The sequence below is a fragment of the Ambystoma mexicanum genome, chromosome 4q (assembly GCF_040938575.1).
Source record: "Ambystoma mexicanum isolate Mex_15411 chromosome 4q, UKY_AmexF1_1, whole genome shotgun sequence".
Lineage (NCBI taxonomy): Eukaryota > Metazoa > Chordata > Amphibia > Caudata > Ambystomatidae > Ambystoma > Ambystoma mexicanum.
In genome coordinates, this window is record NC_090928.1 from 1,266,428,108 (window position 1) to 1,266,447,813 (window position 19,706).

Genomic DNA, 19,706 nt, shown 5'->3' on the forward strand with positions numbered 1-19,706 from the left:
GTCAGTCGTCCAGGTAGGGGTAGACGAGAACACCCCCCCCCCCTCTCCTGAGATACGCTGCCACCACCACCATGAGCTTGGTGAAGACCCTTGGGACGGAGGTCAACCCGAATGGCAGGAGCCGAAACTGAAAGTGCGCACTGCCAACGGTGAACCTCAGTTATTTTCTGTGCTTTGGATGGATCTGCACATGAAAATAAGTATCCTGAAGGTCCATAACATGAACCAATCCTGAAATCGAAGAGCCTGAAGGACCCAAGAAAGAGTGACCATCTTGAACTTGTCCTTCCTGAGGAACTTGTTCAAGTGACGCAAGTCCAAGATGGGTCTCAGTTCTCCGCCTTTCTTGGGAATCAAAAAATATATAGGGAATACCAGCCGTTGTTCCTCTGCGCCACAGGCACTAGCTCTATCGTGCCTTTCTCCAGCAGGGTCAAGACTTCCTGCACAAGGAGCAGATCCGGAATCTTCAAAGAGAGTTTCCCCGGTGGATTGTCGTGAGGCCGATTTAGGAAGGTTAAGCAGTAGCCGTGGGCTAATGTTTCCAGAACCCACGCATCTGAAGTAATGGCTCGCCACTCATCAAGATGCTGACACAGTCTGCCCCCAACCGGCGAACAATGGGACCTGGCCTCATAGCGGTTTTGGAGCGGCTGCAGCAGCACCTGAAGGCAAAGAGGCAGCTGCCTGAGCGGCTTTGGCACCTCTTCCCCGTCCACCACGGGTACTTTTACGGTGTCCCCTTTGACTGACCGCTCCCCTCGCTCTACCAAAAGAGGAGTAGTAACGAAAGGAACCCCTCCACTGCTGTCTCCTAGGACGACAAGGCGGAGGTTGACGCACAGCTGCACCCAAAGATTTCGCAGCTGCTTTGGAGGTCTGCAACCTCTCAAGGCTCTTGTCAGCCTTGCTGCCAATCAAATGAGAGCCGTCAAAGGGCATGTTGAAAAGACGGGCCTGCACGTCCGGTGCAAAGCATGAATTCTGCAACCACACAAACCTGCGTATCACGGTGCTCGGAGCCATGGACCGGCTGACACTATCTGCCGTGTCCAACCCAGACTGAAGGGATTCACACATGGCATCCTTGCCATCCTGCACAATAGAAAGGAACACATCCCTTTCTTCCCCTCTGTGAATATTCTCGGCCGCCAGAGAGACAATTCCACAGAGTGTGTGAAAATTTGGCCAAGGCACAGGTGGAGTTGGCCGATTTAAGGGCCATACTCCCAGTCAAAAATATCTTGCGTCCCCATCCATCGAAGCGCCTGTCGTCCCTATCTGGAGGGATAGTAAAGTACGCCGCCTGCCTAGAGGTGGCCGTGGCCGCCTGAACCACCAAACTCTCCGGACCGGGGTGTTTGGATAGGTAGCTTGGGTCGCTACTGGATGGGAGGTATTTCTTAGTCAGCGACTTGTTGGCCACCGGAAAAGACTCCCGGGAGTTCCAAGTAGCAGCCATCCTTTTCCGTAAAGCCATGTGAAAAGACAACACTGGGTCAGTGGACGGACCCTGATCTAACATGTCAGTCAGGTCATCCTGATTGAATTCAACTTGAGCGCCGTACCACCCCAAGTACTCCGTATCCCTTGACATCAACCTCCTATAGGAGGATTCAGCATGAGCCCCAGGCTCAGGCCTGCCAAACTCCATCTCAGGAGATGTATCCAGGCCACTTGCATCATGTAAAGATTGCCTCAAATCCTCCAGCTGACTGTGCTCGAAAAAGACATGTCAGAAGCTGCAGGAGTGTCACCAGGAGCACCAAAAGGCTCCAACTCCACATCAGACCTCTCTTCATCCTCAAATAACTTGTAGAGAGTGAAATAACTCCCTCCTAGGTACAGGAGTAGACCTGGAGTCCACAGGGGGCCTCAAATCTTAGCCAACGCCTTCCTTGGAGGATCCACAGCTCTAGGTGCCATCATCGTCAAATCCAGACCTGTAGGCCCCGATGGCGTCGAGAGCGCTGACGTCGACAATGGCGCTGATGGCTCCAAGGGCCTGGTCAAGGGCCAGGCCCTGACAGCCGCACTCGATGGGCACGGCGCCGACGGGTTCGACACCTTCCCAGGCTTCGATGGTCTCGCCGGGGACGAGGATATCGACCTGGATCTGGCACGACTCTGTCGATCTGCCGGATCCTTGTCCGAACGGGACCTCAACGGTTCCCGATGCTTATCGCGCCGACCGCCAGGGCCCGAAGTCGCGCGAACGTCAGACCAACACCACTCCCCGCTGGCTTCAATCGAAGCCGCGGATGGGGTAGTGCCCTTAGACTGAACAATCTCTAACATTTTCTCCCTGAATGCCTCCCACTCTTCCGGAGTAGAGGATTTACTAGGACAAGCCACTTTCCTCGCTGAGCCATCATCCGACGAGGGGAAGGCGAACGGTGACGCCGCTTCCGGGAGTGCCTCGACAAGGAGGACGAGTGGCGAGAACCACTCTGGGACCGAGATCCCCTGGACTCCTTCCAACACAGAGAATCACCCCCTCGAGTCCTCGGTGGAAAGACCCGATTTCTTGGATTTACGGTGTTTGAATACCCGACCTACCTGCAACTTCCCCTTACGCTCCTGCAAGGCCTTGGCAGTCAGTGACTGGCACTTCAAGCAGTCGTCGGTGTCGTGGCTCTCACCCAGACACCACAAGCAGATACGGTGCGGGTCCGTGATGGACATCTTGGACTTACAGTCCCTGCACGTTTTAAAGCCCGACCGCGGGCTCGGAGGGGTCGAAGATGTAGACATTATTAAAGGTGATAACACGAGGCGTGCAGAGTTCTCGAAGCAAACTCGTTTGCGGAAAAAACGGAAATGAGAACTTAGAACATCTGAATACGTCACCCTCGACAGAGGCCTTCGAGGGACATCGACCCGACACCATCGACGCAGTACACCCTCTGCCGAAACATTTCCGAAGCAGCACAGCTGTGGACATTACATGTCAAGGATGTGGAATACGTTGGAGAGGACAATCCATTTGAAACCTTTTTTACCTCCCAACTGGCACCAAGCATTCAAGCAGCGACAAATGCCAAATGGCTCCAGGTGACCAGGTATGAACTAGTGAAGACTTCTGAGTCAGCGTTTAGTGCCATTAAGGAAGAATTGTGGGCACTGAGGCTCTTAAGTACATACTCGACCTCTTGAAAGCAATGGAGGGCAGAGTATGCTGAAAAACAGGGAATATCTGCTGTACCTTTGGGCCTCCAAATGACAGAGGATGACACACTCACCAGAACTATCGCTGCTCTGTATATACTGAAAGAGGTAATGGAAATTGAGGCTGGCATCACAGACTCATGAATAAACTTGTTTTCATGGGTACCTCCCTGGCTAAGTCTTGGTGTGAAGATTCTGATGTCTATTTTTGTCTTTTTACTTGTTCTTTTTTGCTTCTGCCGAACCGTTTTCGTTGTTGCTCTGCCATGGTACCAACAGGTGCGGTCATGATGATCGTAACGCTGTTCAAGACTAGGGCCACCACTATTTCATCACATACGAGTACTCAAACTGAAGCCGTTAGGTTTCCTCCACCAAAGTGGCATGCTTGTGTGGAGTAGCGCGTAGAATACGGAAAGGGGGGGGGGGTGGAGCGCTTGAGTTGGGTTGAATCAACAGAGGAATATGCCTATATTCAGACAGGGGGGAGAGATGGTTGTTGAGATGTTCCCCAAGAGGATGATTATTTGTTCAAGTCTTCACTAAAGGGTGGGGGGTGTCGGGGTGGTCAAGGATGGTCCCCTTCATGGTAAAGAATGTATGTTGCGCACACCATATTGATAATGAGAGCAAAACTGGGAGAGTGTCGTAAATTCAAGCAACATTGAAAACACGAACACAAACTCAAAAAGGGAGGTGCTTTTCTTTCAACGATTAGTTGTTACACAGGCATTCAAAAAGTAGCAGGAATATTTTTGACTGAAAAGAGAATTGGTTACCTAGTAATAAGGTCATACGAACAGGGCAAGGTTCACAGTTCTTTCAAGAGAACATATGTTATCTGGCCCTTTGCATTAAAATCTTTACAGGGGATTAGTCATTAGTTTGGTGGTATTAAACGGGGCCCAAGGACAGGGCCTGCAAGGTCATACGTGGCCGCATAGATTAGATTAAGGCGCCAGAAGTCTGTGGAATGGAGATGCCCATCTATAGTTCAAGGGAAATAATGGTTAAGCAGACCTTCCTCCATTTGCTCAAATAAATCAAGACTATGTGCAATCCTACTTAAAGTCAAAGGTTTTAGGTCAGTTATTGTTAGCAATGAATTATGTTTTCAATACTGTTTAAATCATGCACCGACGTCAGGACCTACTACAACCAATGCCAAGAAGAGGTGAGTTTTGAATATGATCTGAAGATAATAATGAAGAGAAGCCTGACCAATGATAATGGAAGAATTGGGGAAAGATGGGATTTCTTTGAAGAGCTTTTGTCCAATCATATTTGATGGGTGGAGAGTAATAGATCTAGGAGTGTTTTAAATTGTTGCAAAATGTATATAAACTGCCAACTGATGTTGTATTGTTGAGACTTGGGTTAGTTTGGTCCTACACCACCATCTAACCGCTCCCCAGCACTTTGTACAATAAACTTGCTTCATGTACAACTGTGTACTCTCTTCTTAAGTGGTGGGATTGTTTTGGGTTGAGGTGATTAAAGGTCCACCCCCACAAGGGGAGATGGGGAACAATATCCCATAACCGCCTCTGGGATAGGGGTTATTTCCTGAAAGGCAGATGTGGAATACTGCGTCTTACCCAAGGGCATCCCACTTCCAATCTCCAAGGACCCTCCAGCCAGGTGTTATGCTCACCTGGCTCCATCAGAGGCGTCGATCTGGACTGGACTGCTGCGATCTCCACCAATGTAACGCGTAGGGCCGAGATGACGGACTGGACTGGCCCACCTAGCTTCGTTTGCTTGGCCCGTAGGAATATTCTTCTGCAAGTGAAGAAAGGCAATTAACCACCCGTGGAGTTGAGCGTAAATCCCCCCCACCCAGTTGTTCTCCCCACTGATAACCTTGGATGTCCCCTCTTATAGTCTCACCTGATGATTTGAAAAGATGAGCTCTCCATCCTGCATTGATCGCAGGGGCGCGTAGATAACCAACTGCTTCACTGGCTCGAAGGAATTGGTGAGTTCCAGGACAATATTGACTCCGATATTCCCGGCAAGACGCCGTAAGTATGTAGTTCGTAAGAGTTCAAATGCCTGACTTTCACTCTTGTCCGATTCCTTGCAGGTTGCAGCTTGACCTTACTGAAGAGTTCCTCGTGGCAACCGGTAATGTTCTGGTAAGGATTTGTATTATCCAACACAGTTCGATGAAATAATGTCCATATGTAACCTGTTGCTTTCTCCCTTATTCAGGCGCTGAGAGTAAGTATGAAGTCTCGGGGAATTATGCCTCCGGCGGTAAAATCAGGTAAGTCTTTTGTAGTGAGGAGGGTTCCCCTTGTTAGTCCCTTGTTTCATCTTGCTGTCCTTTTGTTTCCCCTTAGGGGCCGGGGTTCGGCTAGGATGCAGTGGAAGCTGCGCCGACCCGTGAAGAAGAATAGTACCCCCGGTGGTAAAATCAGGTAAGTCTATGGGGGGTATTCCTCTGTGTATTCCCTTGGCGCACCTTGCTGTTATGGTCTTCTCCTTAGGTGCCGGAGTGCGGCGGGAACATGCAGGAGGATGCGGTGAAATGTGAAGATGCTGCGAAGGCCGGTGAATTCAGCGCGGCGCTGCAGAAGGCGAGGCGACGCGCATAAAATAACTTCTTTCTTCCAGCTCGAAGGCGCAATGAATCGGGAATTCAGGTAAGGATCAAAGGTATTGCTCTTGTTCTAACCTTTTCTCCTTCTTTCTTCCATTTTTCTAGGAGCTCCAAACTCGAGGCGGGCGTGGCAGAAGACTGGATGCAGACTTGCAGGCACGGTGAGCGTTACGCTGCTGGATGCAGAATAACGCGAGGCGTGTGCTGCTCTTCGGGCGTGGTTTAAATAGCCTCCAAAGTAGTCCCAGGTAAGTATTCCTCCCCAGCCCCACCCGAGTAAAAAAATAGTCCCTAGGTAAAATAGTCCCTTCCAAGCCTCGTTTGGCTTGGAGCTCTTGCAGCATGGTCTGCATCAGGTAGGTTTGCAGCATGGTCTGCATCAGGTAAGTTTTAATCTATGAGCCTGGCGTCTATGGCGCCAGGACTGACTCTCCATATGAGCCTGGCGCCATAGGCGCCAGGACTGCACCCAAATAGCCCCTAGCGGGGGTTGTTGGGCTTGCTTGGGGTAACTTGATGCCTGCTTCCGGGGTTGCTGGACTTGGTCTGGGTCCCCGGGGGTAGGCATCATGACAGCACCCCCCCCCCCCCCCCCCCCAAGGCCCCTCCTAAAGTCGTTCTTCCCTGTGGTTTCGGTTTGTCTGGGAAATTTCGGTGGAATTTTTTCACCAATCGGGGTGCATGAACATGGTCACTAGGTTCCCATGACCTTTCCTGTGGTCCGTAACCTTTCCAGTCGATTAAATAAAGTTTTGACTTTATCAGCTTGGAGTCCAGGATGTTCTAAACTTCAAATTCGGGTTCTCCGTCTCCAAGGATGGGGTCTGGTGGCTTGGTTAGTCTTGTCCCTGGTTGTACTGGCTTCAAAAGTGACACATGAAAGACAGGATGAATTTGCATATTAGCAGGTAAGTCCAACCCGACAGCCACCGGGTTGATAATGGCCTTAATAGAGTAAGGTCCCAAATATCTGGGGTTAAAGGTCAGTGTTCCCTTTAGAGGTGTGTGTTTTGTGGCTAACCATACTTGGTCCCCTATTTGGTATTGTGGAGAATCACTTCTATGCCGATCAGCATCTTTCTTGTATTTTTCTTTCGCCTGTTTTAAATGTGTAGTTGCTTCCTTGAAGGCTTGTGTAATCGTAGCGTGCAGATGGTCCACTGCGGGTGAGTCAAGGTCTGAGGTTCGAGGATGGTGCCCATATAAGGTATAAAAGGGGCTTTGTCCAGTTCCAGAGTGTACTGAATTATTGTTTGCATATTCGGCGATCCGAAGAATGTCTTTCCAATTACTCTCAGTCTGATGTAACATACAACGCAGTTATTGTTTGAGAGTCTGGTTGGTCTTCTCCGTTTGACCATCGGTCTGGGGGTGGTGACTGGTCGATAACCTCACATCGATTTGCGCCAATTGACAGCATTTTTTCCAAAAATGTGAAATGAATTGACTGCCCCGGTCAGAGACCAATACGGACGGAAATCCGTGTATGCGAACAATGTTTTCGAGGAACTCCTTGGCCAGGATTGAAGCAGAAGGTAATCCCTTTAAAGAAATAAAGTGGGCCATCTTGGAAAAAAAGATCCACAATAACTAGAATGGTGTTAAATCCATTGCATGGGGGTAGATCAGTAATAAAGTCTAACGATAAGGTGTGCCATGGTGTAGGCGGAATGTCTAAAGGTTGTAAGAGTCCAGCTGTTTTTTTCTTTTGACTTTTGTTTTGGGCGCAAATGCCACAAGACATCACAAATGATTTAATATCCTTTCGCCAGGTGGGCCACCAGAATTGTCTTTTAATTTTAGCTTCAGTTTTTGCAATACCTGGGTGCCCCTCCATTAGGGTATCATGATAACGGGAAATGACTAGCTCTTGTAGTTCCTTGTGTGGCAGAAATAGCCGTCCTTGGTAATAAGGCAGATCATTGGTGACAGAGTAGCCAGGCCTTTCTATACCCAGTCCTCCAAGGCTGTAGAATCAAAGAGTTGCTGGATCTTTACCTGAATGTCCTCTAGGGTCTGCAGAGTAGTCATGCCAAGAATCCTTTGTTCTGGAATTATAGGTACTGGTTCAGTATTCACTTCTGCCTCTCCCATCCCTATTCGGGATAAGGCATCTGCTTTACCATTCTTACAACCTGGTCAACAGAAATCGAACTCGGCAAAGAACAATGCACATCGGAGTTGACGTGACGATTGGGCCTTGGCTGTCTTTAAATACTGTAAGTTCCGGTGATCGGTGATCACAATAATGGTATGCCTGGCACCGAGAAGATAGTGCCGCCAAGCCTTGAAGGCGGATTTAATGGCTAATAACTCTTTATCGTTAACCGCATAGTTTAACTCAGGTGCCGAGAACTTTCTGGACCAAAACGCTACTGGGTGAAGCTGGCCAGTTTCAGGGTCCTTTTGAGACAGGACAGCTCCCATGGCTAGACTGGATGCATCAGTTTCCACTATAGGCCTCATCACGAGTTTGGCAGTAACCCTTAAATGCGGCAGTAGCGCTATTACCGCCGCATTTAAGGGTCCGCCAAATCACGGGTTTAGCAGATTCCCCCCTAGCTCTGAGCTGGGGGGAAATCCGCCGAAATTTCGCGCTATTACCGCCGGCGGGAAATCCACCGGCGGTAAGAGTGCGAAAATTCCCCATTGAGCCCAATGGGGAATAGGGAATTCCCGAATAGGCTCAGTGGGGAATGGGTAATACCCGTTCTGCCAAACCCGTGATCCGGCGCTATTAGCACCGGGGGTTTGGCGGTAGGGCTATTAACGCTGGCGCTAATCGCGCCGGCGTTGCCGCCCAACTCGTGATGAGGCCCTATCTATGGAAGTTCAGGGCGCGGGTGCTTTAATACAGGTGCAGACGTGAATTTCGCTTTCAGCTCTTGGAAGGCATTTTCAGCTTCTTCAGTCCACATAAAGCGTTTATTTTTTCGCAAGAGTGCTGTGATGGGATGTACAACATGTGAAAAATCCGGGATGAATCTGCGATAGAAATTGGCAAAGGCGAGCATACTTTGTACTTCTTTAACTGAACTTGGTGATGGCCACTTAAGGATTGCGTCCACCTCTCGTGAGTCCATTCAGACTCCCTTTGGGGTCAGGATAAACCCAAGGAATTCAACTTCTGTGGCATGAAAAACACATTTTTCCAGTTTTGCATATAGTTTGTGCTGGCGCAATTTCTCAAGGACTGCTCGGACGTGCTTCACATGGTCAGATTCTGAAGAGGAGTATACTAGAATATCATCGATATATACGACAACACAAACGTCAATGAGTTCACGAAGGACATCGTTCATGAAGTATTGGAAGGCTGCAGGTGCATTGCACAACCCGAAAGGCATCACCTGGTATTCGAATAACCCATACTTAGTGTGGAAAGCAGTCTTCCATTCGTCGCCCTCTTTTACACGTACCAGATGGTATGTCCCCCGGAGATCTAATTTAGTGTAAATGCAAGCGTCCTTCACTTGGTCTAGTAGTTCAGGGATCAGAGGTAATGGGTATCGGTTCTAAAAAGTTATCTGGTTCAATGCGCGGTAGTCTTTGCATGTTCTGAGGTCACCTTCCTTTTTGGGCACGAAGAACAAAGCTGAAGATGCAGGGGACTTAGATGGGCGAATAAAGCCATTGGCAAGGTACTGGTCTAAGTATTGTCGTAGGTGAAGGTTCTCAGGTTCCGTAAGGGCATAGATCCTGCTACAAAGGGGTTGTGCACCGGGTATGAGATCGATTTGGCAATCGTACGATCTGTGAGGAGGTAAGGTGTTTGCCTGTTCTTTTTGGAAGACATCCTGGAATTCTTGGTATTCAGGAGGTAGTTGCATGACTGCTGTGGTTACTATAGCCAAGCCTGCGCTCAGATTTTTCTTTGGGTAACAGGTTTGCGCACAATCCGGGAAGGTTATTCTCTTCTCTGGCCAATCAATACAAGGATTATGTGTTTCCAACCAAGGTATCCCCAGTATTATTTGGCACAGTGGGGCCTTGATGAGATCAAACACAATAGCCTCTCGATGCCCATCCGGACCCAATAATGTCATCTCTGCGGTGGAATGAGTTACAGGCCCAGAGGCAATTTCAGTTTCATCAACTGTGGTGATGACATCTGAGGTGGTTTTTCGGCAGAGGCAGATTCATCCTGGAAGCCAATTCGTAGTCCACATAGTTTCATATGGCCCCGCTATCAATGTATGCCCTTACTGCGTGCATAGGCGATGGCTGCCCTGCATCTACGAGGACCATTGGTATGATGAAATGCGAAGTCTGAGTATCCTTCTTCAAGCTCGGCAAGCGGACCTCTACGCTTGTCGGGCGTGGTCGTTTCCCGAGTCTGACTCCATATGGCTTTTATCAGCAGCTCTTACCACCTTCATGTGTGGTTTTACAGGGCAATCCCGTAGAAAATGCCCAGAAGTTCCACAATATAGACACAATTGCATATGCCGTCTCCTTTCTCTTTCCTTCTGGGTTAAGGGTCCTTTAACCCCTCCGATTTGCATGAGTTCTGAAGCCTCTGCTCCTTTGGGCTTAGCGTGGGTTTTGACCAACACCCTGTTCTCAAACTTGGCACGATCAGCCTTTCTGTTCTGAAGTCTGTGATCTTACTGGACCACTAAGTCTATATATTCAGCGCAGTCTTGAGGTGGGTTCACGACTTGAGCCAAGACATCCTTGAGTTCTCCTCGAAGCCCACGATGAAATAACGTGATTAGTTTTACCTCAGGCCATCCAGTTTCCACTATCAACCTATTAAAGGTCGCGATGTAAGATAGAAGGTCCTGGGTTAGCTGTCGTAGGGACAAAAGTTCGTTATCCAGAGCCTGTCCTTGGGAGTGCCGGGCAAATAGTCTTTCCATGCTCGTTTGAAAGCCCTGAAAATCCCGCAGAATTGGGTCATCCTGAGTAACTATTCACCTTAAAAATGACCAATATGTGCCTATATTAGAGAGTATATTTTTCAATCAATATTGTGGCAAGCCAGAAAAAGAACTGACCAGATGAAAGGATTTTTACAGGATTTGTTTAACTGAAAGAGAAAATGCCTTTCTAGTCCTAATGGTAAAAGGGGAGTTCCCTTCCTATCATATTATACTAGGGTGCTAGTCAGTAATCAAATTAACAAAAAGTATCCTCTGTCCAAAACTAGCTTCTAAATTGGCCCTACCACTTAGGAAAACACAAAAGAAAGAAAGTTGGGTAGAGTATCCTGCCTTCAATGTTATCGAATGTGACTTTTCTAAGTTCATGAGGAATCCTTATGGCTTCAGATTCAAAGTTTATCTGTGGTTTTGTCAAAGTTCAACAAAAAGAAGAATTGTTCAACTTTGTAATTAAAGATTTCAAGTTCCTGAAAAGATCCAATGTCCAAGGTGCCTTAGATGGAGGAATACCTCCTAATCTCTCTATACCACTTGGGTGGATTTCTCCTCAGTAGGTTTGCACTGTGACCCTTTCTGTATTTCTCTCATCTTGGTATGTCACATATCTTATGGAGCCCCTCTGATTTGCTTGGGATTCCTGACCCCAATGTCTCATTTGTCTCACAGAGTTTCTGGTTACCTTTGTCCCACTTGATTCTTGGTAGTGGCCATGAACCATTGATTATTTTCAATGCTCAGGTTTCTGGGATTCCGTGAGACACACTTACTTATTTTCTTCTTTCACTTTGGGCTACTATACCCCTGTTGTGCACTAAAGGAGATTCTTCCTTCTTCAGCTCATTCTCTGGTCTGACCGCCACCCTTCAGTATGAGCAACTCCGGTACCTTCTTCACCTTCGGGTCTGTGCCAGCGAAGTGGCGTCTGTTCAACAGAGGCAGCATTCTCCATGCTTTTCAGCTCTTTGCCTCTGAACACCAGTGTGCTTTGCGGTCTGCTTGTCACAGTGTTTCTCTGTTGGTAATTCTCTTCGTTCCTCTTTCGTGTTCTCCATTCAGTGTATTTTCTTGGGCCCCGGATCCACCACGGCTTTCCCGCGGTCACTCCTCGAAAAGAGGCTCTCTCTACTCAGCCATGCTCCAACTCCACCTGGCTCTCTGGCGGCGTCTCCTTTCTCGTTATGTGCTACAGCGCAGTCCCACCCCTCATTGATGTGTTCATGTTGGGCGCACGCCTCTGTATACCGATCTTTTATTCTCACTCTTGTTGATTTGTGCTCGTTATGTTGAGTTTCATGGGTAAATGAAACATCTTCTTGGATTCCCATATATGCAGACACTGCTTTCGTTGTACGGAGTTCCCCATTGGAATGGAAGTCCTTGTCCCCCTGCGGAGGGCTTTGCTTAGCAGTCTCACCTCCCTTGACTCAAAGGGGGTGGCTGTCCCAAGGGAAGAAGGGACAAAACCTCCAGATTTGTCACAATATCCTGTGTAGACTTACCTATGTTATGTGCTAATGTGTAACAAGCTGTACCTACCTATTACCCCATCTCGCCGGTAAACTCCTCAGGTACAGCGAGTCAAGACGAATTTGGTGGAAAGTGGCAGATATATTTCAGGTTGGTCTTCAAAAGTCCTCACCAGAGGGACCAGAAAATAAAATACCTTCATCCACCCTAAACCAGATTTCATTTATTCAGAGATGTCTTTTTGAGCTCTGATCAGATCCCATTCCTCATGGTAAAAACACGAGGAGAACTGGTGGGTCCTAGGATTTAAAAATGCCTTGGTAGTGTGACAGCAGAGGAATTGAGAGACTATTCAAAACCAGATTCTTGTTGAACTTTCATCTTTGAGTAGCAGATGAACCAAAAGGGATTAGGTCTTGACTGGGCCCAGAGGATGAGTATTACGAAGTCACAATTCTAGACAAGCTTTGTCTAGACAAGCTATAGGTGCATGGTCCTTACTCCTTACCTTTCTCACCTAGATCTGGTCTGCTGCACACAGTCGCTGGGATTTAGAATCCTGTAGCTCTTTCTTGGTTCCTGATGTCATTGGATTTTGCATTGGTCCATCTGGCCTCACCTACCAGATACCACCAACTGGTACACTTGTATGTTCAGATGGGTGCTGGGCAGTAAGAAGAACAAGTTACTTTCTTACCTGGTAACGTTCTTTCGATGGGATGGTCCGACGACGTATTCCATATCTATGACAGGTAATGTCCACAGCTGTGCTGCTTTGGAAAATCTTCAGCGTCTGCGTCGATGACGTCGATGCGCCGTCCCCTCCGACCTCCTCCGACGGCCGACGTCACCCAATGTGATAAGTAGGACGCACGACGCCCGTAGCCTCAGTTGTAGTTTTTTCCCCCAGAACGTGTGTCACCAGTTTTCTGCCAGTCAGACACAAAGCCTTGCAGAATGCAAGCTGCAATCGCAAAAGAAATTCTGCAGCGGGGAAGGTAGGGAGGGAGCGATATGGAATACGTCGTCGGACCATCCCATCGAAAGAACGTTACCAGGCAAGAAAGTAACTTGTTCTTCGAGGGGATTGGGTCCTCCGACGTATTCCATATCTATGACAGACTCCCAAAGCAGTACCAAGCAAGGAGGTGGAAAAGAATTTAGAACACAAATTTAGCATGCCAAATCAAAGTGCGGAATAAAGGACTGCCTTGCCAAAGGCCAGCTCCTGCCCTCTGATGGAATCGAGGGAGTTGTGACGTACAAAAGTATGTACTGAAGCCCAGGAGGCTGCATCACAGATGTGACGAATAGGAAAACCCCTCTGCAGGGCAGTAGACGCAGCCACTCCCCTGGTAGAATGGGCCCGCAAGCCAGCCGAAGGGTCCTTACCCACCAAGCGGTAACACTCGGAGATACCTAAAATAATAATAAACGAGACAAAGTCTGTTTCGTCACAGCTTGTCCAAAACGCTTTCCAGTGTAACCAATGAAAAGTTGATCGTCCACTCTGACCCGGGACATGCGCGAACTATAAAACCTCAACGCTCTTCTAGGATCAAGCCTATGGAGCCTCTCCTCTTCCTTACCAGGATATGGAGGAGGATAGAACGCCGGAAGAACAACCTTCTGGCTCAAATGAAATTCCGAAACCACCTTCGGAAGAAAGGAAGGACGAACTCTAAGGACAACCCTGTACATATGAAACAAAGTGAAGGGTGACTTAACTGAAAGTGCCTGTAACTCACTCACTCTGCGAGTGGAAGTAACCGCAACCAAAAACACAGTTTTCACAGTTAACAGTCTCAAAGGGCAAGAATGCAAAGACTTGAACGGAGCACCCATAAGAAACTTAAGAACAAGGTTCAAATCCCAACCAGGCACCGGAAAAGGTGACGGAGGAAACACATTAGTGAGCCCTTTCAAAAACTGAGAAATTAAAGGAAACCTTAACTAGGAACATTCTTCAGACGAGCGCTTAAAGATGGACAGCGCCGCCAGGCAACCTTTAATGGTCCCCACTTGCAAACCCCTCTGGGCCAAGGAAAGCAAAAAAGGCAGAACCATGGGAATGTCACATTCAAAAGGATCCACATTCTTAACTCTGCACCAGTCGCAGAACTTTCTCCAACGGCAACGGTACAGAGACTTTGTTGCCAGCTGCCTGGCCGAGAGCAACACCTCCATCACGTCTTCAGGGAGGTCCCAATCCTTATACCTCAACCTTTCGGAAGCCAAGCATGAAGGTTGAGGGATCTGACCTCTGGATGGAGAACCTGACCCCCCTCCGGTGAGAGCAGATCGTCTCGGTAGGGAAGACAACGTGGAGGGCAGATGGACAAGTCGAGACGGTCCGGTACCACGTCCTCCGGGACCACGCCGGAGCAATGAGGATCATCCGGGAACTGAACCTCCGTAACCTCCGCAGTACTTGCGGGATGACGGGGACTGGAGGAAACGTGTACAGCAGTGGGAATGACCACTCCACCACGAACGCGTCACCTAAGGCTCCTTTTGGAGGAAATTCCGGCCAGCAGAACCTTTCGCACATCCCGTTGACACTGGAGGCGAAGAGATCCACTTGAGGGGTCCCCAAAGGGCGAAGATCTTCAGGAGAATCTCCTGAGCCAGCTCCCAATCGTGAGAGATCGTGCTCTGCCTGCTCAAAGCGTCCGCCGTCTCGATGTAGTCTCCGGCCAGATGAACAGCCGAGATCGAAACTTCCTGCTGGATGGCCCAGAACTCGAGCTGCATCGCCTCCCTGCACAGAGGAAGTGACCCTGCCCCCCCCCTTTTGTTGAGGTAGTGCATGGCCACCGTGTTGTCCGTTAGAATCAGGACACTCTTTCCTCGCACAGTCGGCAGAAAAGCCTTCAGGGCAAGCCTGACGGCCCTCAGCTCCAACAGATTGATATGGAGTCTGGACTCCGACGGAGACCAACGACCGCTGACTGTCAACTCGTTGGCATGAGCGCCCCATCCCGTGAGGGATGCGTCCGTCACGATCGTCACCTCCGGCCGGGGCAACCAAAAAGGGGCCCCCTTCATCAGATTGCCTTCGACGCCCACCACAGAAGGTCCTGGGCGACCGAGGGCAGCACCTGAACAGGGTCCGACAGCCTGCCGGAGGACTGAGACCACTGGAGCTTGAGTGCCCACTGCAAAGATCTCATCCGCAGACGAGCCTCTGGCACCAGAAGAATGCAGGATGCCATGAGGCCGAGCAGTCTCAAAAACTCGGACACTGGGAGATTCTGGGCAAGTTGAAACTTGTGCACCATCTGCTGAATGTGAAGAGCCCTCACCTGGGGAGGAAAACACTGCCCCAGGGATGTGTCGAGCAATGCTCCGATGTACTGGAGCCGCTGTGTTGCTGTCAAATGGGACTTCTTTAAATTGAGTGAGAAGCCCAGCTTGTGAAGGGAGTGGCAGGTGACTGACAGATGATCCAGGACTTGCTCGGGAGATCTCCCCCTGATCAACCAATCGTCCAGGTAGGGGTAGACGTGAATCCCCCCTTTCCTGAGATGCGCTGCCACCACCACCATGAGCTTGGTGAAAACGACAGGACCCGAAACTGAAAGTGCGAGTCACCAACCGCGAACCTCAGGTACTTCTTGTGCTTTGGATGGATCGGCACATGGAAGTAAGCGTCCTTGGGGGTCGAGAGACACCAACCAATCCAGAAGTTGAAGGGCCTGGAGGACTTGAGAGAGAGTAACCATCTTGAATTTATCCTTCCTGAGGGGTTTGTTCAAACCGCGCAAGTCCATGATGGGTCTCAATCCCCCGTCTTTCTTCGAAATCAAAAAATAATGGGAATACCATCCCTTTTTCCTCTCCGCTACAGGCACCAGTTCTATGGCGCCTTTCTCCAGCAGGGCTTGAATTTCCTGCGCAAGGAGTGGATCCAGACACTTCAAAGAGAGGTTCCCAGGTGGATTGTCGTGAGGACTCTGCCGAAAGAGAAGACAGTAGCTGTGGGTTATGATCTCCAGAACCCACACATCTGAAGTAATGGCACGCCACTCTACAAGATGCTGCGCCAGCCTTCCCCCAACTGGCGAACCATGGGACCTGGCCTCATGACTGAGTGGTAGCGGCTGCGGCGTTGCCTGAGGGCAAAGAGGCAACTGCCCGAGCGGCCTTGGCACCTCGAGTACCCTGTTTTCCACCTCTGGCACTCTTACAGTGGCCTCTTTGACTGCTAGCTCCTCTCGCTTTACTGAAGGATGAGTAATAGCGAAAGGAACCTCCCCTCCATTGTTGTCCCCTAGCACGAAAAGGCAGAGGTTGTCGAACTGCAGCGCCCAACGACTTTGCTGCAGCTTTGGAGGTCTGCAACCTCTCAAGGCTCTCGTCAGCCTTGCTGCCAAAAAGATGTTCACCGTCAAAGGGCATGTTGAGGAGCCGGGACTGCACATCAGGAGCGAACCCAGACTTCCACAACCACGCAAACCTGTGTATTACTGTGCTCGCCGCCATGGACCGGCTGACACAATCTGCCATGTCCAAACCCGACTGAACGGCCTCACACATGGCATCCTTGGCATCCTGAACCATAGCAAGGAAACCATCCCGTTCGTCCCCTTCGGGAATATTTTCAGCCGCTAATGCAACACAGTTCCACAGAGTGTGTGTGAAACGAGACAAAGCACATATGGAGTTGGCCACCTGAAGCGCCATACCCCCTGAAGAAAACACTTTCTTCGCCCAGCCGTCAAAACGTTTGTCGTCCCTATCCGGAGGGATGGTAGGATACGACGCCTGCTTTGCCGGGGCCATAGCCGCCTGCACCACCAAACTCTCCGGAGTGGGGTGCCTGGACAAGTAGCAGGGGTTGCTACTGGCTGGACAGTATTTTCGCGGCAAAGACTTGCCCACTGCCGGGAGACTCTCCGGAGCAGTCCAAGCCGCTGCCACCCTTCTCTGCAGAGCCATATGAAACGGCAGTACCGGGTCAGTGGGGGGACCAAGATCAAGAATGTCCGTGAAATCATCCTGAACGAACTCCCCTGGGAGAGCCGACCATCCCAAGTACTTGGTGACCCGAGACATAAGGCGCCGGTATGAAGAAGCGGCATGAGTGCCAGGCTCCGGCCTACAAAACTCCACCTCCGGAGAGGTGTCCAGTCCAGTGGTATCATGCAGTGACTGCCTCAGGTCATCAAACTGGCTATGGCCCGAGAGAAGCTCATCTGGTACCGTTACCGGACCCAAGCCCTCATTAGAGCCTTCATCACCCTCTGAAATGTACTCCAGGCGGTGAGAGGAAGACACCTGGGGACCAAAGCTATGCCTGACCTTAGCCAGAGCCCTTCTAGGGGCTAACCCCGTGCCACGGGTCCCCTCTGACACCACCGCCTCGAAAGGCGTCGAGGGCGCCGAACGAGTCGGCGCCGGCGTCAACAGAAACAGCGTCAATGCCGAGCAAATCGGCATCGACGTCAGCTGCAGCGCCGCCAGCATCGACGGCGTCGACACAGGCCTCGAAGCCGGAGCTCCAAGCGGGTCTCTCGACGACCTAGGCGCCGACAGCGTCGATGACCCCCTTGGAGGCACAGCCTCGAGAGAAATCGTCGACGACCTCGGCGCCACAGGCGTCGACGTCTTGTTTGAAGACGGCATAGGATCACGCGGTCTCGAGCGCGTCGAAGACCGGGACCTGGAACGGGCATGGCGAGAACGGCTACCCTTGTCCGAGCAGGACCTTTCCCGCGAGCCGTGCCGACCACCCGAGCCCGAAGGCGTACGAGCGGTGTCTCTCGACCGGTGCCGACCGACCCCACTCGGAGGCACGGACGGACCGGTGCCCTGCGATTCAAGAATTGCTAACATCTGCTTCACGAAGGAAGCCCATTCCTCCTGTGTCGCTTGCATGGTGGGATAAGCGACGGGCGGAGTCCTCGCAAGAGGATGTGGAAGGCGACCGATGCCAGCGCTTCCTGAAATGCCTCGAAGAGGCAGAGGAGTGGCGAGACCGACTCCTGGAAGGAGACCCACTGGACTTCCGACGATGACACGGAGAGTCGCCTCTCGAGTCATCCATCGAAAGCCCCGTAGACCTCGACTTCCGGGGCTTAGGCACCCGACCTACCGACAGCTTCTTCTTGCGTTCCCGCAAGGCCTTGGCCGTGAGCGACTGGCAGTCGACACAGTTGTCCTTATCATGGGCCTCCCTGAGGCACCAGAGGCAGGCGTCATGCGAGTCCGTGACCGACATCTTGGACCCAGAGTCCCCGCATTTCTTGAAGCCCGGACGCGGGGTTGAAGACGAAGTAGACATCACCACGAACAGGTCTTCACAAAAACCGAACAGGTTCAACGAACCGAGAAGAATACAGCAAACTCCAAAGAGTCGAGGTGTACCGAGATTCACGGAAAAAACGGAACTGAGGCTACGGGCGTCGTGCATCCTACTTATCACATTGGGTGACGTCGGCCGTCGGAGGAGGTCCTCGGGGACGGCGCATCGACGTCATCGACGCAGGACGCAGACGCCAAAGAATTTCCGAAGCAGCACAGCTGTGGACATTACCTGTCAGATATGGAATACGTCGGAGGACCCAATCCTCTCGAAATGTAACAATTGTGAATATTCCAAGTAGTTTCAGGCTTCTCTCCTGGTGGTAATAGCTTGGTGGACCATCGGCAGAAGCTGCAATAGACTTATAAACTCCGGCATCTACAACACTGCCTAAATTATATTTCAGAATACATATTTTAAGATTGACTCGTTCTTCCATCCTTCCACCTCTCTTCCTCGTTTCACAACTGTCCTCTGTTCTTCCCCCTGCTTTGCTGGTCATTCATTCCTCCATGTGCTTCACTCTTATTTGCCATCTCCCTGCTGTAATGCCACATTCTCTTTCCTCTGCGTCTCTTCCTTCTATCCTCCCTCTCAGTTCACCGGTTCCTTGTTGTCCCTCTCATCTGTTCTCACTCCTTTCGGTCTCCACTGCTTAACCGTTTTGTTTTCACTACCTTTCTCCTCTCCCCTCTTCTCATGTCTCTTATCTTCTCTTCTCTCCTGCACCTCCACACTACCCATTCTAAGACCTTATTCCTCTGCTCCTCTATCTCCTATCCTTCAACTATTTCCGACACCACAGTTCTCCAAGCTTCACTCATACTCCTAAATACCAAACGCCCAAACTCTTAAGATGGGAGAAAGGGTGGGAGCGTGGCCTGTGACTGGGTACAGTCTTGAACTAAGCTAGTCAGTATTGGCTAGCAGACCGCACTTCTAGCCAAGGGTACTAAAAATGCATCCCTCATCCTGGATTGCCTCAGCAAGCAGCTCACACATCTGCAGCAGTCAGTGAGGGGCCTGCATCCTATATACCAAGAGTCTGCATGGTATCAATGCTAACTATTCTGCAACTCACAAGATGCAGGAGCAAGTGGGGTTGGTGATCTTGCCCATGAGCAGTGCTCCCAAAACTTCCCTTCTCTGTAAAGCATCTGTCTTTTCCTCTACCACACAGCTCACGGATGCCCAAGGTGGCGGGCTGCAAGCTAATTGGTTTTCCTTCCAACTATGTATTTACAATTGCAGTGATGTTCCCCAGACAGCAAAG

At 50.3% G+C, this 19,706-nt stretch overlaps 1 protein-coding gene across 3 annotated transcripts in view; it reads right to left on the reverse strand.

The window, feature by feature from the left end:
* The window catches only part of CUL9 (cullin 9), a 1,917,728-nt gene that overhangs the window by 634,732 nt on the left and 1,263,290 nt on the right, over window positions 1-19,706 (reverse strand). The gene's annotated exons all lie outside the window — the stretch shown is intronic.